This window comes from Piliocolobus tephrosceles, chromosome X (genome assembly GCF_002776525.5).
Source record: "Piliocolobus tephrosceles isolate RC106 chromosome X, ASM277652v3, whole genome shotgun sequence".
Classification (NCBI taxonomy): domain Eukaryota; kingdom Metazoa; phylum Chordata; class Mammalia; order Primates; family Cercopithecidae; genus Piliocolobus; species Piliocolobus tephrosceles.
In genome coordinates this window covers 87,297,760-87,321,766 of record NC_045455.1, presented here as the reverse complement: position 1 = coordinate 87,321,766, position 24,007 = coordinate 87,297,760, and the positions used below count along the sequence as shown (strand labels likewise).

At 44.3% G+C, this 24,007-nt stretch overlaps 1 pseudogene; it reads left to right on the top strand.

Annotated features, from left to right (window-relative positions):
• The first annotated feature begins 10,520 nt into the window (after positions 1-10,520).
• On the top strand, positions 10,521-20,577 carry LOC111540428 (annotated as a pseudogene).
• The last annotated feature ends 3,430 nt before the right edge of the window (positions 20,578-24,007 follow it).

The window sequence follows — 24,007 nt, the reverse complement described above, 5'->3', positions numbered from 1 at the left end:
TGCATTCATGTTGCTGCAAAGAACAATCTCTCATTCTGTTTTATGGCTGTGTAGTATTCTATGGTGTATATGCACCACCTTTTCTTTATCCAGTCCACCACTGATGGGTCTCTAGGTTGATTTCATGTCTTTGCTTTTGTGAACAGGGCTGTGATGAACATATGCGTGCATGTGTCTTTACAGTAGAACAATTTCCATTCCTTAAGGCATATGCCCAGTAATGAGACTGTAGGGTTGAATGGTAGTTCTAAGTTCTTTGAGAAATCACCAGACTGCTTTCCACAATAGCTGGACTAATTTACATTCCCGCCAGCAGTGGATGAGGGTTCTCTTTACTCCACAACCTTGCCAGCATGTTATTTTTTTAGTTTAAATTTTTTTGATAGTAGCCATTCTGACTGGTATGAGATGGCATTGCATTGTGGTTTTGATTTGCATTTCTCTCATGATTAGTGATGTCGAGCATTTTTTCATATGCTTCTTGGCTGCATGTATGTCTTCTTTGGAAAAGCTGTCTGTTCATATCCTTTAAAACAACAAATCTTCGTTCTGAAACAGTAGTTTTTAAAGTGTTCTCCCAGAGGAATAGCATCAGTGTCATTTGGAGACTTTATCAGAAATGCAAATTCTCAGGTCCTACCTCAGACCTGCTAAATCAGAAACTCTGGGCGAAGGGCCCAACGATCTATGTGAAGTCTCCAGTCTTCTGTTGTACTTCCAAGTTTAAGGACCACTAAAGACTTAGAAATAGGCTGTTATGTTCCAAATGTAGAATTAAGAAGTGGGGATAAAAAATAAAAAGCAGAGAGAGAGATAAAAGAAAAGACAAAGCATAGCAAATAGAAAACAAAAATAAGGCAGTAGCAATAAGTCAAAATAATCAGTATTCAAAATACTTGTGAACATACTAAGATCACCAATCAAAAGACAGGGAGGCCTGGATTGATTAAAAGTGGCCCAAAGGAACACACTGTACCTGGTAAATTGATTCCATTTTCATTTGTGGATTAGACCTCAATAAAGCTGGTGGGGGAGAAGGTTTACAGGAACAAAAACACAAGCATGAGTAAGTCTAGAAAGGAAAACTTCCTAACATTTCCAAAGAGTTCCCACTTCATCGTCATGCAGCTACTAGAGTTTTACAGTTCTGCGAGGTCACGGGCTGGTCTAAGGTCACGAGCTGGTGGGGATCAGAGCAGGAGGAAGCCCTGGCTCCTTTCCCCCGCTCTGCCCTAAGCAGGATCAGGTCTCTCTCCACCGTGCGGGTGCACGCAGCTTGGTCCAACCTGCGTGCTTGACTAACATCTCTTACCCTTTACTGCCCCCTAAAAGGAATTTTTGTTTTTATGTATGGGTATATATGATCATCAAAGGCATTTGGTTTACTCTAGTAGGTTTTCATATGGCTTCAAACAGTAAGTCTTTTCTTTTTTATCTTTTCTTTTTTTTTTTTTAGTTTCAACTGCAAAAAGCAAGAGGATTGGGCAAAGGTCAAGAGGCCATTTGTCAAAACAGCACGAGACAAGCAACAGGATATGCAAAGTGAGACATGGCGGGGAGAGCCCCCACAGAGCCCAGGGGATGTATGATGTCATAATCACCGTCCTCCATCTTCTTCGGTCTCCCCAGCTACCCTGGTTATCTCTGCAGATAGGAAGAGAGCTGCCAAGTAGGGCTGGAAAGAGACACTCGGTAGGTAGATCTTGCCGTAACAAGGAGAAGGAAGTCATGGATTTGACCTAAGAGCGGAGAAGGGAACATTCCCAGGAGACTTGGAGGTTCCATTTCTCAGGCGAGCTGAAATTAGCAGGGATTTCTCCTGTGGCTTCACCATGGTGTGGGGAAAAGGGAAGTGGTTTTGATGCAAGGGGCAGAGGGAGTGTTGGCAGTGGCGGGGGTGGGGGGGCGGCATCTCACTGACAGGTTAAAACCACCCTGGAGAGGCTCAGCTCTCTGTTCAACATCAGAATATACATTCGAGTAAGGGTGGTCAATTATTTAATTTTTTGAGACTCACTTTCCTAGTCTTTATACATGGGGACTAACAAAATTGTTAAGAAGATGACGGAAAACCACAGAGGAAAAAGCTGCAGTACAGTGGATACTCCATAAATATGAGTTCCCTTGGCTATATTCGTCCCTTCTTTTTCCCAAGTGTAGAGCAACATGGATTAAAATTTATTTTGTGTCTCTAGATCTCCAGCAAATGTATTTAGAACTGTTCTATTAAATTTTCCTAGAAAATAAAGCATCTCTTGCGTTGAGGCTATCTAGGTAATGTACTTAACAGCTTCTAAGTCTAGAAATTCAGAAACGTCTGCATGTGCGCCTCTCTCTGTAATGTCCTGATTCTTTTTTTTTTTTTTCTCATCCACTTTCCCATCAGTGGTTCAGATATTCTCTCTATATTTGTGTTTGCAAAGTTCTATTCCTGAATGGAATTTTCTCCCAGGAATTCCTGACCGAGGCCATCTGCTCTGCAGGCAGAAAGTGAAGCGACCACAGGCTGATGCAGCTAGGAAGGCAGAGGCCGAGAGGAAGGAACGTGGCATCAGAACAGAACCGGCTGGGGCTCTGGCTTCCTCCTCCAGGATCAAGGGAAATGTGGGAAGCATGGTGCAGAATCCGGGGCAGCTCATCGCCCTGCTCACTTGCTGGGGAACAGATAAAACGCGAGTGAGGGGGAGATTTTGTGGGCTGACATTCCCCAGAAATGCTGTGTGCACTTGAGCACGGTGGTTGATACTCAGTACTTTGAAGCAAACACCGTGACACTACTCAGCGTTGGGAGAAGCTGTCCACGTAGATGCCCAGGAAGCAGCCCAGAGGATAGGGTGCCCCAGCAATACTGCAGAAACCCAACTACTGACGAGAATGAGTGAAAGAATGCACAGATTGGACATGTAAATAAACGGGTTTAATACTATGGCAGCTCTTGAAAACTAATCCCTTTTTCTGCGTCTTCTCAGAAACTTCCGTTCTCATGGTCACTCAGCAACATGCTGCAGAAAAGAAGACTCGGCCTCAGGACAGCCATGCCTGGGTTCAATCCCAGTCCTGGCTCGCGCAGCTGGGTAATGGGGCAAGTCATCTATCCTTCCTGGGCTTCAATCCTAATCCGCAAAACGTAGGGGCTGAGGGAGGAAGGGGATGGGGTGGAGACCATTAGAATTAATGTATGAGGCCAGGTGCAGTGGCTCACACCTGTAATCCCAGCACTTTGGGAGGTCCAGGCGGGCAGATCAGGAGGTCAGGAGATCAAGACCATCCTGGCTAACATGGCGAAAACCCATCTCTACTAAAAATACAAAAAATTAGCCAGGCGTGGTGGCACGCCCCTGTAGTCCCAGTTACTTGGGAGGCTGAGGCAGAAGAATTGTTTGAACCCGGGAGGCCAAGGTTGCAGTGAGCCAAGATTGCGCAACTGCACTCCAGCCTGGGCGACAGAGTGAGAATCCATCTCAAAATAATAATAATCATAAATGTATAAAAAGTGAAGTCCCTGGTACCTGTTAAATGTTCAATACGTGGTGGTTGTTGTTATTGGGCAAAAAGCGAGTTTTGCCCTCTCCCTTGTCCTTTCCCTCTACATGGAATCAATAGCCAAGTCCTTCCTAACCTCCATTCTCTTTGTTCCTCTCCCTCCCTTCCCTATTTCCTATTAGGCCTTTCTCACCATCCTTACAGACAACAGAGCAATAGCAGCTGTGAGTCTCCTGTCTGCCCAAGAAGGTGCCCCCTCATCAGCAAGCCGGCTGTCCTCACACCAGCTGGCAGGGGCCTCTCCCACCCCTGTGCTCCAAGCACACACCACTTCCACATTCCTGTGACACCTGCCACAGTCAGCCTGGCATTGTGGTGGCTGAGCACCTGTCGTTGCATCTGTGCTGAATCAGGCGCTGTGAGAGCAAGGCCAGGCCCCGTGGACTTGGGTTCCCACTGGCACCTGGCAGGTTGCCCTGCATTGGGAAGTGCTGTTCCAGCCTGAATGCGGACTTCAGGAAAGGGCAGCTCCACATATGCTGCTTTGGTATGCTGCTTTCTTTGCACTTAGGGCACTTGGAGAACAGCAAAGGCAGCAGGGAGCTCTCTCAGCTCCCTTTATCTGCGTAAAGACAGAGCCTCCGAAAGAGCCTCACCCAGGGTTTCTCACCAACCAGGGAAGATTGAACATAAATCACAGGAGAGGTGTCTGGAGGCCACACTATGCCCAGACGTAGACTTGTCACAGGCTGTGCCCTCTTCTTCCGAGGGCCTGTTCATCTTCCCCAGAATCATCTACTCTGCCCCACGTTTCCCACATTCCCCTCCACTCTCCCCTGTGAAGCAGGTATCTAAACGCCTAGATCTCGCTGGGCTTGGGGGTGCTCACTTTTCCTTCCTGTGATGCCCGTGTGCAGATAATACATTTGTCTCTCTTTTCTCCTGTTCATCTATCTGCTGTCTATTTATTTCACAGACTCAGATCTCCGACTGTCAAGGGTAGAGGGAAAGTTCTTCCTCTCCTACAAATGCAATGACAAAAACAGCATGGACTGAATGGGTTAACAAATGAATGAAAAATTTTTATCCTACATAGTTCCTCCTATTAAGCCACCAAGAGGTGGTTGAATAAAGGCTACCTAAGCCCATTTCCTATGGGGGCATATCCTCAAACAGCACATATCTATTGGTAAGTGTCCATGTCCCCCTCTGAGCAGGACACCAAAACCACATTTTGTGATCTCTAGTTTTCTGGGATTTATAATATAAAAAGAAACCCGATGCCACATTCCAGGGCTATTACAAGTCAAATTCCAACGCTACAAACTCTAAAAGATCATGAAATACATCATAACAAAGATGACTTCCAATAAGAGAGTCTGGCTGGCTAAGGTTTTAAAATCTCTTGGTCTGTCAAATAGATACTTTGTTATAATTTGATTTCACTTGTGGCATTACTAGCAAACTTTGTAAATCCCAAGTATACTTTGGCAGGGGAGATGGATGGAATTGTGGGGAAAGCCGTAGGGTGGAAAACATTAACTAGAGCTTAAGAAAAAATGTACAAAGGAAATGAGGAAAGGATAGGCAAGATGGGGAATTCAGTGAGGTTTTGATGGAATGGTGCTCGGTCCTGTGCCTGAGATCTTCTTCCTCTTGGTGTGTTGCAGAAACATTGACAACCCCCAAGATAACAGGGAGATCTGAGAAATGTAGGAAGCAAGGCAGGTTACTGGGGGAAATATTTGTGGACTGCCTTCTTCTAAGGTTATTCGTATTTTAAAGGACTTGAAAAAATACTAAATATGGGTTAACATCACAAAAGAGTTTTCCTTTCCTCCCAATCTCTACTAATCTCAATCTCAATACCTACAATTGATTCCCTTCCTTCCAATCTCTAGAAATGATTGGCACAGAGTAGTTGCTCAATAAAATACTTCCAAACTGATTAAAGTTATATAAGATTACTTATAACTTCAGTGCTAATTCTTGCCACATGTATTTGTGTTTTATGCATTTCAAAGTGAGATTAGTTTCAAGATTGTGACACAAGGCAAAGGGCAGCTCTGTCTGACGTGATCATGTCAGGGGATCAGACAACCAGCTTTATGATGGATTTCCAACAGATCATTGTGAATCTCTTTCAGACACCCTGCCACACAGCTGCTGAAAAACAAATATGAGCTGACAGAACATTCTTCACTTTACTTAAACAAGAAAAGAAAAGAGGCCACCATACACCAGGGCACAGGTGACAGACAATAAAATAGCAAAGGCCAGTTAATCATGGGGATTGGGTTTTTGCTGGGATGCAGATGGGAACATGGTCACACCCAATAAACAGAGGCCTGTGGTCTGGATTCTACAGGTAATTCTGCAGAAAAGAAGATGAAATGGACCAGAGACAGTTAATCACTGTTGTGATTAAGAAAATGTAGATTTCCAGCCTGGGCAGCATAGAAAGACCCTGTTTCTACAAAAAAAAAAAAAAAAAAAAAAATTGTAGGTTAGCCAGGCACCATGATGTGTGCTTGTAGTCCCAGTACTTGGGAGGCTGAGGTAGGAGGATCACGTGAACCCAGGAGCTGGAGGCTGCAGTGAGCAAAGATTGCAGCACAGTGCTCCAGCCTGGGGGATAGACCGAGACTGTGTCTCTAAAAAAACTAAATAAAAGTAGATCCACTACAAACACTTGCTTTCTGAAGCTCAGTTAAAGCTTTGTAGGCACACATACACAAATCCTATCACACTCCTAAAACGGCGGTGTGCCCTCGGTATGTTAATAGAATCGTTAGGGTAAAGATTCAGGTAGGAATATTTGCACAAATTAACTTCAGCTTCTGTTTAAACATATTCTTACTCAAATTTTCATATTGCATACTTACGCTGCACCACATTCAAAAAAACGTCAAGGATTCTTATTCAATACTTCACGAAGGGCACTATATCTGGCACAAGACTCTGCCCCAAGGTGTTTTCACACAGCTGGAAACCGTGTTTCCTCAATGCACTAGGCTCCATATTGCTGAGGCTTTTGAAGCCACCAGGGTTTTTGCCACAGGGGAGTCCCTGCTGAGCACCTGGGGATTCCCTGGGACAGTGACAGCCCCAGGGAGCAGGAGACAATTAGAACCGGACTCAGCGTAATAATCCCTCTTGGGGCCTTTGCTGTTTATCTTCTCACATTCCTCCTGCCGGCCACCTCATATCTCACCTTCCCCCCAAGTATCTGATACTCTTGACACAGAGCAGAACCAGCAGAACTGAATGGAAGGATGCAAATGAAACAGGCTGGAGGGGTTTGGGAATGGGCCCTGGGCAAGGCTGAAAGGTGGGATAGCTGAGAAGGGATTTAACGACAGTCCCAAGAGCTCCAAATGGGGCAGGGGAGGTGGTGTCCACAGGGAAGGAAATGAGAGGAACAGGTTTACATTCCAAGAGAACTGGATCAAGGAACGGCTCCCAGTCTTCTGGAAGTTTTTGACAAAAGATGGGTGACAGGGCCTGGTAGTCATGCTACACTGAGAGGCAGCCTCAGCTGTCTGAGGACAATCTTGAAAGTGAAACTAATCTCACTTTGAAATGTATACAACACAAATATATGTGGCAAGAATTAGCACAGAAGTTATAAGTAATCTTATATAACTTTAATCAGTTTGAAAGTATTTTATTGAGCAACTACTCTGTGCCAATCATTACTAGAGATTGGAAGGAAGGGACTCAATAGTAGGTATTGAGATTGAGATTAGTAGAGACTGGGAGGAAAGGACATCCAAATACTCATTTGGAGATGGAAGGCATTGATGTACCTTCTCCCTCCCTACACTGAATGTTCCTTACTGCCAATCTCTCTCCACAGGGCTCACCTCCTATTGCATTTCTGGCCCTTGATTCTTTTTTTTTTTTTTTTTTTTTTTTTTTGACAAGGTCTTTGCTGTGTCACCCAGGCTAGAGTGCAGTGTCATGATCACAGCTCACTGCAGCCTCAAACTCCCAGGTTCAAGTGATCTTCCCATCTCAGCCTCCTGAGTAGCTGGGAGTAGCTGAGTAGCTACAGGTGCATGCTACCACACCTGGCTAATTTTTAAATTTTTAGTAGAGATGGAGTCTCACTGTGTTGGCCAGGCTGATCTGAAACACCTGGCCTCAAGCAATCCTGCCTCCTCAGTCTCCCAAAGTACTGGGATTATAGGCGTGAACCACCATGTCTAGCTGCATTACTGGCTCTATGAGAGAGAAGGCAGAAGAAGACTGCCCTCTGAGAAAAAAAGTGAATAAAATATTTTTAAATTTTTAAAAAGTTTTTAATGCCTGTTGTTTTACCGTTATAGCTTCATTTATTCCCACCTTTAAAAGTTCCTAAAGTTTAAATACCCATAGATCAGAGGCAATGTCCATTAGTAAGAATAAATGGCAGTTGGTTGCTGTAGAAATATTTAGTTGAAATCATCTGAACACTTCAGATGCTCTAGCCTGGCCTTATGTTGTTCAGGGCCCCAGACTGGCTAGGCTGGGACTTAGATTTCGCTGAGAGGAACTTTCCCCTTCTGGCTGGCTTAGCTTCCAGAACATGAGCCTGGCTAGGGATTTATACTGCCCTAGATCCAAAAACAAAATTAAAGGACAACAAACATATTGGGAAAATATTTGCAATCTGTGACAAAGGCAAATCACTTTAATATAAAAATAGCTTTGACAAATCAATAAAAGATGAATACCACAGAGAAAACCAACAATAACAATGAAAAAATAAAGCCAACAGAAACATAGAGAGATCATTTGTAAGCGAGGAAATACAACATGATAAAATTGCAAATGAAAAAAACACTTCACATTCACAAGTAAAGAAAAGCAAAATAAAGCAATCATGAGATCCTTTTGCACTTATCAAATTAGCAAACATTTTGTTTCCTTTTTTCAGTGATGAAATTGAGTATTGGCAGGAGTTCAGAAAATGAATCTCTTTTATACATTGGTAGGAGTGTAAACTGGCAAAGCCTTTCTGGAGGGACATTTGGAATATTTATTAGTGGCTCTTTTCTTTTTTTTTTTTTTTTTTTTTTTTTGAGAGGGAGTCTTGCTCTGTCGCCCAGGCTGGAGTGCAGTGGCCGGATCTCAGCTCACTGCAAGCTCCACCTCCCGGATTTACGCCATTCTCCTGCCTCAGCCTCCCGAGTAGCTGGGACTACAGGCGCCCGCCCCTCTCCCGGCTAGTTTTTTGTATTTTTTAGTAGAGACGGAATTTCACCATGTTAGCCAGGATGGTCTCATCTCCTGACCTCGTAATCCACCCGTCTCGGCCTCCCAAAGTGCTGGGATTACAGGCGTGAGCCACCGCGCCCAGCCATTAGTGGCTCTTCAAAGCAGTATTTCTCAATACATGCACCAGAGAGAATTGGTCAGGTAAGCTATGGTACATCCACATGGCACCATTAAAACGTTGCAGAAGAAAGATTCAGTGATGTTGAGAAAAGTAGATTACAAGATCATATATTCAAAATGAGTATAGTTTTTGTTTTTGTTTTTTGTAATGTATAGAAGGACCTGAAGAACCAGATTCTTAGTCATATAAAATTACTATTTGAAATTTACTTTGCTTCCATGAATGAACCTACTTAAACATTTATTTGTTTATTTATTGAGATGGCGTTTCACTCTTGTTGCCCAGGATGGAGTGCAATGGCGAGATCTTGGCTCACGGCAACCTCCATCTCCCAGGTTCAAGTGATTCTCCTGCCTCAGCTTCCGGAGTGGCTGGGATTACAGGTATGAGCCACCACACCTGGCTAATTTTGTATTTTTAGTAGAGATGGGATTTCTCCGTATTTGTCAGGCTGGTCTCGAACTCCCGACCTCAGATGATTCACCTGCCTTGGCCTCCCAAAGTGCTAGGATTACAGGAGTGAGCCACTGTGCTGGCTTAAAAAATTGACAGGAAGAATTTCCCTAGTGGTAATTACTTTGTTCTATGAATTTTCTTTCTTTCTTTTTTTTTTTTTTTTTGATGGAATCTCACTCTGTCGCCAGGCTGGAGTGCAGTGGCATGACCTTGGCTCGCTGCAACCTCCGCCTCCCAGGTTCAAGCGATTCTCTTGCCTCAGCCTCCCTAGTAGCTGGGATCACAGGTGCGCACAACCACGCCCAGCTAATTTTTGTATATTTTTAGTAGAGACAGGGTTTCACCATGTTGGCCAGGCTGGTCTCTGTCTCTTAACCTCGTGCTCCGCCCACGTCAGCCTCCCAAAGTGCTGGGATTACAGGCGTGAGTCACGGCGCCCGGCCCTATGAATACTTATTAAACTCCTCCTACAAGCCAGGCGCCACTCTAGGTGAAAGAGACAGAAGTGAATAAGGCAAACGTCTAGCTTTTATGTCCCTTTTCATAGGGAACACAAGAATAAGTAAAACCAACAGAAATAAGAGGGTGACAGTTTCATGAAGAAAATACAGTAAGTTTACCGGGATAGAGATTGTAAGGAGGTCGGGGGCAACATTAGGTACAGTGATGGATGTGATGAAATGATATTTGAGTTGGGCCAGAATGAGGAGGATTCCAAGCAGAAGGGAGAACAGGGGCCAAAGCCCTGGGGTGGGAAGAGCATTGAAATACTTCCGGAGCAGAAATAAGTTCAGTGTGGTGAGAGTCTGTGTGTGAAGACAGCAAGAGGGGAAGAAATGCAGTCAGAGTTCGGCAGGCCCCACATCACCTACACTCTTAAGTCAAGGGAAGGCAATGGGAAGCTATTGGAGGACTTTACTAAAATTCAGTAAAACGCATTCTTAAGGATACAATACAAAATCCAAACTTTCGGTAATAATTTATGGTTAAAAGTTAACTTTAGGTATATAATCTTCTTTTCCAAAACAATTCTGTGGGACACAGCTGCTACCAAGGCTCAGAGAAGTTGAGTGGCCTGACCACAGTCACACAGCTGACAGGTAGCAGGATTGGGACTAGAGCCTGGAGCTCCTGCAGCCAAGGTCGGTTACTAGGAATGACTAGAAAAACCGCACTGCCACGCTGAATGTAAGCCGACATGGCAGCTCAAATGCACACATTAGCATTACCAAATGGGTGCGCCAATGGAGCCAGTGAGTTCTCCTATCACCACCTCCCTTTAGCATTGGCTTTGAAGATGGTAACCGGGAAACTCAGACTGGGTTGCCCCATGTTATTGCACCAGGACAGGAGACTCTGAGACGCTGGTTGCAACATTTGGCGTCTGCTTCGGACGTCTGTAAGCCTTCTGAGAGATGAGCCTGGGTGTGCGGCGACAGGCTGCCTCTTGAAAGAGCCACACGGTCCTGCCTCCCCAGACACCTTTCTGGAGGAGGATTGAGCATTATCCCAAAAAAGAAGGGTGGCCTTGAGCTGTCCCATCAGGCCCCAGCAATACCCAGCTCCTCATCAGGATGGGTGCAAGTGTTTGTTTTCGACTTTAACCTTCTCTTTCACCTGTTGCTCTTTGTTTCCAAGGCAAGGCCAATCAAGCTGAGCCGTCTCAGCAGAGCCTTTTCCAGCAGCTGCAGAAGCCGCCTCACAACAGCCACTGGCCGGTGCTTCTTCCTCTCTGTGTGGGATGTTGCCTCTTACTCCTCTGGCAGTCCACCTGGCTCTCCTCGGCTTGGGCAGCCATGAGCTGGGGAAGCATCGCATACCCTCAGTGGTCAGTTTTATCTCTAAGTTCCCAAAATGCTGCTCTTGGTTAGCTGGACCTTTCCCAGTCTGGGCTTTGCAGCATGGACTTATATTTTCTCTGGACAGTCCAACTGTTCTTCCGCAGAGTCCTTCATACACATGGCTCTTTGAGATATGAGTTTGATTTTTTTTTTTTCTTCTAAAGATGGGGTTTCAATCTGTCACCCAGGCTGGAGTGCAGTGGCATGGTCATAGCTCGCTGCAGCCTCCAACTCATGGGTTCAAGCAATCCTCCCATTTCAACCTCCTGAGTAACTGGGACTATAAGCAGGTGCCATCTCACTCAGCTAATTTAAAAACTTTTTTTTTTTTTTGTAGAATGAGGTCTTGCTTTGTTGCCCAGGGTGGTCTCAAACTCCTGGCCTCAAGCGAACTTCTGCCTCAGCCTCCCAAAGTACTGGGATTACAGGTGTGAGCCACTGCAGCCAGCTTCCAGACTCCTTAAATAAGGAGGTAAGTTATGTGAGGTACCTGGAGTAGTCAAATGTATCAAGATGGAAAGTAGAATGGTGGTTGTTACGGGCGCAGGGGAAGGGGGAATGGGGAGTTGTTATTTACTGGGTATAGAATTTCAGTTTTGCAAAGTGAAAAAAATTCTGGAGATCCATTGAACAATAAGATGAATATACTTAGTGAACACTACCGAACTGGACACTTAAAAAATAGTTAAACCAACCTGGCCGGCGTGGCGAAACCCCATCTTTACTAAAAATACAAAAAAAATGAGCTGGGCACAGTGGCTCACACCTATAATCCCAGCTACTCAGGAGGCTGAGGTGGGAGAATCACCAGGAGGCAGAGGTTGCAGTGAGCTGAGATTACACTACTGCGCTCCAGCCTGGGTGACAGGGTAAGACCCTGTCTCAAAAAAAGAAGAAAAAAAAAAAGAGGTTAAGATGACCAATTTTCTGTTACGTGTTTTTTTAAACTATGGTTTTGAAAAAAAGCAGATAAAGAGTGGGCCTGATCTGCCCATAGTTTGCTGCCCTCCTCTCTGCCCACCTGCCCGCTTGAACACATGGAGCTCTCCTTCCCTGGGTGTAAGGTTGTTCTTTGGTAATGAGACGCCTTACCTGCCACTTGATGTCATGGGATAACTGAGAGTCCACTACCTTGAAGTCTCCATGAAGACAGAGTCCATCTCCTCAACACACTCTACTGATTCCTCCAACCCCACTGACCTTGGAAACCCTTCCTGTCAAAGTCACAGATGACTTCCACTTTGCCAAATACAATGGTTGTTTTCTGGTCTTTCTCTCAACTTCTCTCTTGGACACAGTTGACTTCCTTCTTGAAATATACTCTTGTTTTGGTTTCAGGACCACCTCAATGTCCTGGTTTCTGCCTAACTTAATAAACGTTTGGATCCCTCTACTGGTTCCACCTCTTCTCAAATGACTAACTGTTGGTGTAGCCCAAGGCTCTATCCTTGGCCTGCTTCTCGTTTCCCTCAGCATTTTTTCTCTAGAGCATCTCATCTATCCCTGTGACTTACAGATCAGTAAACAAGATATTTCCCAGTTCTGTGCTTTCAGCCTGGATCTTCCCACTAAGTTCTAAATTATGCCTTCAACTGCCTTCTTGACCCCTCCAGTTGGATGTCTGTATCAACCCATTAAGAATTTTCAATTCATTGGGAGTATAAACATGAAATCGGTTCATGTTTTTCCATAAATGCCCTGATTATGCTAGTCTCAATACTCAAGAATCTTGGGATAGTTCAGTCCAATTCCACAATGTCCAGATTATTATTATTATTATTATTATTATTAAGACAGAGACTTGCTTAGCTGTCCAGGCTGGAGTGCAGTGGTATGATCTTGACTCACTGCAACCAACGTCTCCCAGGTTCAAGCAATTCTCCTATCTCAGCCTCCCAAGTAGCTGGGATTATAGGCACCTGTCATCATGCCTAGCTAATTGTTGTATTTTAGTAGAGATGGGATTTCGCTATGTTGGCCAGGCTGGTCTTGAACTCCTGACCTCAGGTAATCCACCCGCCTTGGCCTCCCAAAGTGCTAAGATTATAGGTGTGAGCCACTGCACCCAGCCAATGTTGAGATTATTACAGTAGTCTCATTCTATATTTTAAAATCTCAGTACTATTTATACTTAAATATTATCTCAATGGTCAATTCTTTGTCTAGGACAGGAAATTGTCAAATAGGCCTAAAACAACTTGATATATCAGAAAGCAAGGAATGGATAAAAAAATCTTAGGGCCATGCCAAAAGAATCCAGGAGCCAACATGAAGTCTCCTTTTGTCTAAAGATGGAAATGTTTGAACAATAAAAATAACAACTGCTGTGGATTAAACACATTAAAATCCTTAAATGTTTAAGCTTACAATGCAACTTTAAAAAACTCTCTCATTTGTCCTCTTCTAAGGATGACTAGGCAACCAATACATTATTTTGAAAACTTGTAAATAAAAGGAAAAAATAAATGTTTCCAGCATAAAATGAGCCCCAGGACAACCCAGTAAAGAGGGAATTTATCTTTACAGAAGTATTTCAACTAATAAAGGAAGAAGGATTAAATTGGAATATCACATTTTTTGGAACCTCTGGTGAAATCATTGTTCTTGGCAATAATCACCAATAATGGCTAAAAAGACAACTGTAGAAAAAAGCGTAAGGGGAGAGCTTCACAATATTGGATTTATCAAGGATTTCCTCAGTATGATACCAAAAGAACAGTCAACAAAAGTAAAAATAGACAAATAGGACTACATCAAAATTAAACGCTTCTGTGGATCAAAAGACAGTCGACAGAATGAAAAAATAGCCCACAGAATGGTAGAACATATTTGCAATTCAAACAAGGGTTATAAAGGGTTAGGATCCAGAATACATAAAGAATTTCTACAACTCAACAAAAACAAAAACAAAAAATTCAATTAAAAAAATGGGCAAAAGACTCAAACAGACATTTCTCTAAATATGATATACAAATGGCCAAAAAGCATATGAAAGATGCTCAGCGTCACCGTCACTAATCATTAGGAAAATGCAAATCAAAACCACAATAAAATATAACCTCACACCCGTGAGGATGGCTAATCAAAAAACAAAAAATGTGTAGCAATTAAACAAGAATAAAACAAGTGTTGGAGCAGAGGCAGAGAAATTGGAACACTTGCACGTTGTTGGTGGAATTGTAAAATGGTGCAGCTGCTGTGGAAAACAGTTTGAAGTTTCCTCAAAATATGAGAAATAGAATTACCTTAGGATCCAGTCATTTGATTTCTAGGTATATGCCCACAAGAATTAAATGAATGATCTTGAAGCGATATTTGCACACCCATGTTTATAGCAGCATTATAGTCAAAAGGTGTAAACGACCAAAGACTGGGCAGATTGACGGATGAATGGATAAAAAAACGTGGTACGCATACAATGGAGGCCCTGAAAGTGAAGGGAATTCTGACACATGCTACAACATGAACCCTGAGAACACTATGATAGCGGAACAAACCAGTCACCAAAAGACAAATATTGTGTGATTCCACTTACGTGAGGTACCTAGAGTAGTCCAGTTCATAGAGACAGAAAGTAGAACGGTGATTGGCAGGTGCTGGAATGGGGGCAATGAGGAACTTTTGTTTCATGGGTGCAGAGTTTTAGTTTTGCAGGTTGGAAAGGTTCTGGAGAGGGATGGTGGTGATGGCTGCACAACAGTGTGAAGATACTAATGCTACTGAACCGTACACTTAAAAACACTTAAGATTGTACATTTTAGGTATATGGTTTTATTTTATTTTATTTTTGGCCACAATAAAAAGAAAAAGAGAAAGAAATAACCTGTAACATAATCTTGCCCCCCCCGCAAAAAATTAAATCTGATTAAGCCTCTCAATCTAACTACCAATTTATAGAAAATGTGGGACAGAGGAACATGTTACCAAGGTCACTTGGAAGCAATCAGCAAAACCCAGACTGTGGGAAACTCTACAGGAAAAACAACCAAATTTCTTTAATAAATTGCAAGAAAATAAAGTAGAAGGCAGAAGAAACCACAGATTAAAGGATTCTTTTTTTTTTTTTTTTGAGATAGAGTCTTGCACTGTCGCCCAGGCTGGAGTGCAGTGGCGCGATCGCGTCTCACTGCAAGCTCCGCCTCCCGGGTTCACGCCATTCTCCTGCCTCAGTCTCCCGAGTCGCTGGGACTACAGGTGCCTGCCACCATGCCTGGCTCTTTTTTTGTATTTTTAGTAGAGACGGGGTTTCACCATGTTAGCCAGGATGGTCTCGATCTCCTGACCTGTGATCTGCCCACCTCGGCCTCCCAAAGTGCTGGAATTATAGGCGTGAGTCACCGCACACAGCCCACAGTTTCACTCTTGTTGCCCAGGCTGGAGTGCAATGGCACCATCTCAGCTCCCTGCAACCTCTGCCTCCTGGGTTCAAGCGATTCTCCCGCTTCAGCCTTCCTAGTAGCTGGGATTACAGGCATGCATCACCACACCTGGCTAATTTTGTATTTTTAGTAGAGATGGGGTTTCTCCATGTTGGTCAGGCTGGTCTTGAACTCCCAACCTCAGGTGATCCACCCGCCTCAGCCTCCCAAAGTGCTAGGAGCCAAGGACACTGAAAAGATATAAACACCAAGTGCAATGTATAGAACTTATTTGGATTCCTAATCAAGTTATAAAAAATTATGGTACAATCTGGGAACATCTGATAATATTCAGGAATATAATGGCTATTTTAAGTCCTTTTGGTGATATATACGAAAATATTTATGGTAAAGTAGTCTGACATCTGAGACTTGTTTAAAAATAATTGGGATGGGGAAGTTGGAGGGTAAGTATGGATGAGCAAAACTGGCTGAGTTGGTCATTATTGAAGGTTGGTGGTGGGAGTCACCACACTATTCTTTCTGTTTTGTGAAATAGAACCCCTCTTTTGGCTGGCTGTCTTACATCTTTCTCCACATCTGGGCGGCATCAGCCAATGTCCGCACAACTTTTAGACAGAAGACAGTCACAGCTGGGGACGGGGTTGAGGTCTGGTTGGGCACACCCACTCTGCAGCTGCTTATCTGGGAGTCTGTCCTTTCGTTTATTGAATGAATGAATGAATGAACATTATTTTTTAAAGCTGCGTACTGTGTTTGCAATTCTCTATAATAAAAAGTTTTGTTTTTAAAATAGTAACCTTTGATCCTACTTGAAGTCAGCCTCCTCTTCAAGGAGTAGGTATCTCATACTCCTTGCTGTGTATCTTGACAGCACCTTGACATAGGAGACAAAGGCTTGGAGGGTACACACTTTGCCCCTCCAGCTCCCCTGGACCTACCCTCCTGGGTCGCAGCAGAAGGTGGAACAGAGTAGCCGGGACAGCTCCTTGCTGGGCTGCCCGGAGCGGGGAGGCAGTCTCCTCTCCCTGGATCGCTGTAGCCTTGTGGGCTACAGACACAAACAGTCTGACTGTTTGTGAGGCAGGGGTCACATGCTGGGTCTCTCCTGGACCAATCTCTGGGTTTTGTAGATGTGCGTCAGATGCCCTTCCCTACTGCAGCTCTGCAGCATGAAGATCGGGCTCTGGCTGGCGTTAGAGCTCTCTCCGCCCACCTAGGGCCTTCACCACAGCTCCTCGGTTGGCCCTGCCTGAAGGACAGTGGCCTTGGATGGCGTACGTAAGATAGCTTAAGTCCAGCCACGTCCCAGCTGTCTGAGAAATTCATAGGCCATTTCTGGGTCAAATGGAGGAAGTGCAGGCTGCCCAAGTGGCACACCCTCTTTTGGCTGTCTCTCCTACACGTTTCTCCACATCTGGGCGGCGTCAGACAATGTCCCTGCAACTTTTAGACACAAGACAATCAGAACTAGGGACAGGGTTGAGGTCTGGTTGGGCACACCCACTCTGCAGTTGCTTATCTCGGGGTCTGTCCTTTCGTTTATTGAATGAATGAATAAATGATATGTTTTAAAGCTGCACCTAAAATATGGTCAAACTGAGCATACAATTAAGTTCTATTGGCCCAAGTATTCCAAAGACGGAGAGTCTGGACTTCATGAGAGACACAGAATTGGCAACTGCAATAAGCCTATTTCTAATTTCTCTCTGTGTTCTCTTTTCTTTTCTTCTTTCCTCTTAAAGACACGGTCTTGCCCCTTTGCCCAGGCTGGAGTGCAGAGGCAGTCATAGCTCACTGCAGGCTCTGCTTCCTGGGCTCAAGCCATCTTCCCGCCATAGCCTCCTGAGTAGCTGGGACTACAGGTACACACCACCATGCCTGGCTAATTTTTTAAATTTTTTTAGAGATTGGGTCTTGCTATGTTGCCCAGACTGGTCTGAAACTCCTGGGGTCAAGCAATCCTCCTGCCTCGGCTTCCCCAATTGTTGTGATTACAGGCGTGAGCCATTGTGCCTGGCCTAAAGTTATTTTGTAAATTACTCAATGTTTTATTAAGAATTTCTGCCGGTCGCGGTGGCTCAAGCCTGTAATCCCAGCACTTTGGGAGGCCGAGACGGGCGGATCACGAGGTCAGGAGATCGAGACCATCCTGGCTAACACGGCGAAACCCCGTCTCTACTAAAAAAAAAATACAAAAAACTAGCCGGGCGACGTGGCGGGCGCCTGTCGTCCCAGCTACTCGGGAGGCTGAGGCAGGAGAATGGCGTAAACCCGGGAGACGGAGCTTGCAGTGAGCTGAGATCCGGCCACTGCACTCCAGTCCGGGCGACAGAGCGAGACTCCGCCTCAAAAAAAAAAAAAAAAAAAAAAAAAAAAAAAAAAGAATTTCTAATAACTGATATTTCAACTTCTTTTGGGTTTATTTTATAGATAGAAAGAACTATAATAGTTCCCAGGAGCATAAAGTTTATATGAGGCCATCAGGGCAATACTTTAATGAATCTTCCTACTATGAAAGTGTGTTTCCTAGCACAAAACAAATGTGCTGCATGGAGGAGTCATAAAACGCATATGACACAGTGCCACAAAGAAGATAAAAGTGGGTCTTGCTACTAGCACAAGTCTGTTATATATGTGACATATAACATAGATATAAGTCCTTAATATACGTTACCACAGGTAAGTCCCCTAACAACCCCACACGATTTGCACCTTTATCTCCACACAGAGATGAGGAAAGCAAAGCTCAGAGAAATTACTTTAGGAAATGATGGAGCCAGTATTCAACCCAGCACTGTATTGCTTAAATCTCAAATGACTCAACCGTATTTAATAAGAGCACACCATGTACCAAGCAGTAAAGAAGGGCTTAGGGGAATTCCCCAGGGAATCGTCACCAGTTATGTTTTTTAAATATAGGATTTGTTTGAATAAAATTTAGAAGTCTCCATGGACATGCTGTTCAGTCAAATTCCTTACCTCCCTATATCTTAAAAATATTTAAAAATACATCTCTTTTGCATAACAAACCAGGGAATGATTTGTTGCTTTTGTTTGCTGGAGGAAAGTATACAACTGATGATGCTGGATCTTGTTTTTTGCACAAGATACAATGTTTTGCTATCCATTTATTTTTTAAATACTATTCATATAAAAGGCAAAACCTATTTCTCCTTAAGGGAAAACACAGATTTGATGTCTAAGAAAAATAAATTTAATTTTTCTAGATAATCAAAATATCTCAGAAGTTAATTCAGACCTTCTATGTCTTGCCTAAATAAAGCTGGTAGGTAATTGTATGAATTACTTGCTGCTGCATAACAAGTTATTCGAAAACTTAGTGCCTAAAATAATAATAAACATTTATTATCTCATGCTTTCTGTGAGTCAGGAATTTGGGAATGACTTAGCTGGTGGTTCTGGCTTGGAGTCTGTCACAGGACTGCAGTCATCTGAAGGCTTGACTGAGGCTGGGGCGATCTGCTTCTAAGATGGCACACTCATGTGTTAGGCAAGCCAGTATTGGCTGCTGGTAGGACGCCTCAATTTCTCATCACATGGACCTCTCTATAGCTGAGCGAGTGTTCTCATGACAAATAGCTAATTTTTCCAAAGTAAGTGATCCAAACAAGTGAGGCAGAAGCTGCAAGGTCTTTTTATAACCTAACCTCTGAAATCACACAGTCATTTCCTCAATATCTTATTAGGTACATGGATCACCAGATGGTGAGAATCATTGGGGACCATCTTAGAGGCTGGTCATCACAGTAATCAATGTGCGTTAAGAACTAATTTGTTGCTAGTTTCTAAGGATCACGTCTGCGAGTCAGGATTCCCAATCCAGAGACAATGGCCCTGATGGGATGGAGCCCGAAGGTGTCATCGAGAGTAACTGGAATGAGATTGTTGACAGCTTTGATGACATGAACCTCCCGGAGTCCCTTCATCATGACATCTACCATTAGATGCCATCTACCATTAGATACCAAGGGAGAGCAAGCCATCCTACCTTGTATCAAGGGTTATGATGTGATTGCTCACGCCCAATCTGGCACTGGGAAAATGGCCACATTTTCCATATCAATTCTGTAGCAGATTGAATTAGATCTAAAAGCCACCCAGGCCTTGGTCCTCGCACCCACTCGAGAATTGGCTCAGCAGACACAGAAGGTGGTCATGGCACTAGGAGACTACATGGATGCCTCCTGTCACGCCTGTATCGGGGGCACCGTTAGTGCTGAGGTGCAGAAACTGCAGATGGAAGCTCCCCATATCATCATGGGTACCCCGGCCATGTGTTTGATATGCTTAACTGGAGATACCTGTCTCCCAAATACATCAAGATGTTTGTACTGGACAAAGCTGATGAAATGTTAAGCCGTGGATTCAAGGACCAGATCAATGACATATTCCAAAAGCTCCACAGCAGCACCCAGGTAGTTTTGCCGTCAGCTACAATGCCTTCTGATGTGCTTGAGGTGACCAAGAAGTTCATGAGGGACCCCATTCGGATTCTTGTCGAGAAGGAAGAGTTGACCCTGGAGGGTGTCCGCCAATTCTACATCAATGTAGAATGAGAAGACGGGAAGCTGGACACACTGCGTGACTTGTATGAAACCCTGACCATCACCCAGGCAGTCGTCTTCCTCAACACCCAAAGGAAGGTGGACTGGCTCACCGAGAAGATGCATGCTCGAGATTTCACTGTCTCGGCCATGCATGGAGATATGGACCAAAAAGAACGAGACATGATCATGAGGGAGTTTGGTTCTGGCTTTAGCAGAGTTTTGATTATCACTGACCTGCTGGCCAGAGGCATTGATGTGCAGCAGGTTTCTTTAGTCATCAACGACGACCTTCCCATGAACAGGGAAAACATTTCCACAGAATGAGCCCAGGTGGACAGTTTGGCCGTAAAGGTGTGGCTATTAACATGGTGACAGAAGAAGACAAGAGGACTCTTCGAGACATCGAGACCATCGACAGCACCTCCATTGAGGAAATGCCCCTCAGTGTTGCTGACCTCTTCTGAGGGGCTGTCCTGTTTCCTAGCCCCAGCCAGAGTTCAGTCTTGGCGGGGCTGAGGAGCAGCAGGGGTGGGGGAGGGAAGGAAGCCAAGGGATGGACATTTTGTCATTTTTTTTCTTTGAACAAATGTCACTTTTTGAGGCAAAAAAAAGAACGAATTTTTCCAAAAGAAAAAGTTGCTCATATGGAGAGCATAAAACACACTGTAGCATATATTCTATAAAATATGGTATGGTAGATTGTTACACTGATGGTCCTCAATACATCACATCTCCCTGAACTCATCTCCTTGCATAGTTCCCTCTCACATTGATGCTAGGTTTGGCGGTGTGACTTGCTTCAATCAATGAGATATTGGCAAGACTGATGCAAGCAGAGGCTTGAAAAGCAACTTACAATGGGACCTACTCTCTCCAGCTGGTAGGGATTCTTCCTTCAATACGTCAGCAGCCCAAGCTAGCCTCCTAGAGGGCGAAAGAACACATGGAGGGAGACTCAGCCAGCCCAGCCATCCTAGCCAAGACCTGGCCACACGATTGAGCACTACTAACACCGCTCAGAGCACAGATCAGCTGTCCTAGCTTAGCACGGTCCAAATTACTAACCCATAAATTAGTGAGCAAAAGAATAGCTGCTTCAAGCCACTGTGTTTTGAGATCGAGGGTAGGTAAATGGTGTTACTGTTGCTTTTGTTTCCCTCTCCGTGACCCTCACCCTCACTGCTGCCTGCCAGGCCAGGTAGTGGTTGTGAGGGAGGAGGATCTGGGAGAAGACCTGGCCGATGACAGAAATAGCCTCATCAGGAATAAACTCACTCCATCTGCACATCCCGATGGTCCTATCAGTTGCTAATAATCAAAAGCCAAAAGCCTTTCACTGTGAACTTAATGGAATCTTCTCTAAAACCCTTTCCACGTACCTGAACACTACCTGGGTCACTGCTGTAGGCTATAAAAGAACTTTACGAGCCCAGCTATGTTCAGAGAAAGAGACCCTTTAAATACTTTTTAGTCCATACATGCTAGCCTGTTATCTTTCCTCAAAGCAATCCATTCTCACCCACATATAGGAAAGAATTGAGTCCCAAACTCATTCTTATGACCATATAATTTTTCTCTATGAAAATATGACTCAGCTCCCTCATGGGGTTGGACGAGGGGAGTGGGATGTCTCTACCCGTTTCATTGCACTTGCTATTGTTCTTGATAGATGAGTACTTGAATGAAAGTACTCACCTATTATCAATAGGGCATATGTATCGAGCTAGTGGTTTAATAGAAGAGATGGATTTTTGCTGCTATCCTCTCTCCTTTGTGATCAACACATGTATGTAGAGAAAGCTCTGAGGACTTTATTCTAAGCAAGTGTGGTGAACAGTAACACCTGCCACTTGGGCTTAGGGAGGCATCAAGAAACAGAAAATCAGACAGACATGATTTGCATAATGGTTCCAGAATTTAGGGTTTGATTTTGGGCAAGCTACTGAAGCTCTCTGAGTCTCATCTAGAAAATGAGACCGAAGCTATGTTCCTCACTGGGTTCAGACAAGAATCCCTAAGGTGCTGTGTTTAAATCAGGGCCCATGATAAATGGTCTTAGTATCTGTTGGGCTCACTCCACTTTCCCTTTAGTCACCATATGCATTGTGGGAGCTAAAGGCATCACTTCAGTTCTGATGTTTTGTGTGACCACAGGCCAGAACCCAAGAAAAAACAGAACATGATTATTGGTGGCTATAATCAAGAATGAAAGGATCCCTTATTCTAGAAGTTTGCAGTGTCAGATGGAGCTCACTGATTCAGACTGACAGCTACAACTGGGCAAACCAGCCCGAGACAAATAACAAATGTGTTAATTAGTGAAATGTAATGAATAAAGAAATGGTGCAAGAGTTTTTGGTGTGGTTGTGTGACGAATGACCCGTGCATGGCAGGTCCAGACAGGATGGGTTTTGGGGGTGGGGGAAGGAGAGAACCATCGTCCTGGTCCCAGTTTACTGGGAAAGGTTCTGCGAGCGAAGTGTGATTTTAGAATTATTTGAATATTGGTAGGAGGGGGCTTTTGGAGTGAAGTGGGTGTTCCAGGTAGAGGGTGTGGCCTGAGACATATTTCAAGGGACAGTCAGAGTAGAAGGAAGCAAATGCCAAGCCACACACGATATAATTCAAAATCAGTAGTGAAGGAGCAAATCACAGACGGGGTCTGCGATTTTCTGAAAAGTTGGCAAATTGAGTCTTTCAGAAATGCACAAATATGTTTCCTCTAACATGGGTATCAGTTCAGTTGAGGGCCCAGATTTAGAGTGAGGTGCAGGGGGCTTGGAGCCCTTACAAAGGGGACCAGCAGTTGAGGCCTGCATGAGGAAAAGACAAAAGGACGGGGCTAGTTTACTGGGGACAGCACATGGTGTAGGAGAGACCAGGTGCCTTCTTACTTTCTCGATGATGGCTCTGGAAAACATGTAGCTGCTGCTTCTGCTCCTGTGAATGCAGAGTGGAAGAAGACTTCGGCTTCAGCAGAAGAATATAGAAGAGACAAGGAAAAATCAGTGTCTCATATGACACGCAACAAAAGCACAGTTTAACCAGAGGCCCACGAAATTTCAATCCTACGAGTTCTTTCCAGACAGGAGAAATCCGCTCTGTCTTCATGCTTCATTTGTTCATAATCCCTCAGTTTATGACATTCAGTAAATGGACATTTACAAGATCCAAATTCATAATACAGACTATAACCTTAGCATACTCAACACCCAAGGATTTGCCATGATATATTGTTCAGGTCCCCTTGAGCTTAAACTTTCAGGAAACCGGCTCCCTCCCCCTGGAATTTTCTCCTGGATTTCCCATAGACTCTGCTGCAGTTCTGCTCTCTCTTCCGCTCAGGCAGATCTTTGCCTTTCTTCAAACCAGGAACTGCCTTCCAAGGGGGCTCACACAAACTGCAACTGAGCTGCTGGAGAGACGTGCCCCTATCACAGAATGTGGAGGAGGGAGATTGGAGGTGGATGGTTTCTGCAGCAGCTAGGAGCAAACATATTCACACTCACAATTTTGGGGGGTCACTTCTTAAAATAGATTATATAGATGTTACGGCGGAGACTGCTGTATGTTCACCAAATTCTGTCTCTTTTTCCTCCCAGCATACAGTGAGTCGACGTTTTTCAGTTTATCTTGCAGCCAGTTGGAGCTGTATGGTGAATCTTGGGGAAGTAGGGATGATGTGTGCTGCTTCCAAGCCTGGCTCTCAAAAAAACTCCTGCAAGATCCTCCATGTTCTCTCTCTTTCTTCCTTTGACTACTAGCCAGATCCAGAAGATCTAGTGAAGGACAGTAAGCCCTTGAGGACAGCAGACCTGACCATCTGGGTCTGGTCAGCAGCTAAGGGAAAAAAGAGGACTATAAAGCCCAAGGCGACAGAAGAGCCTCTAGCTG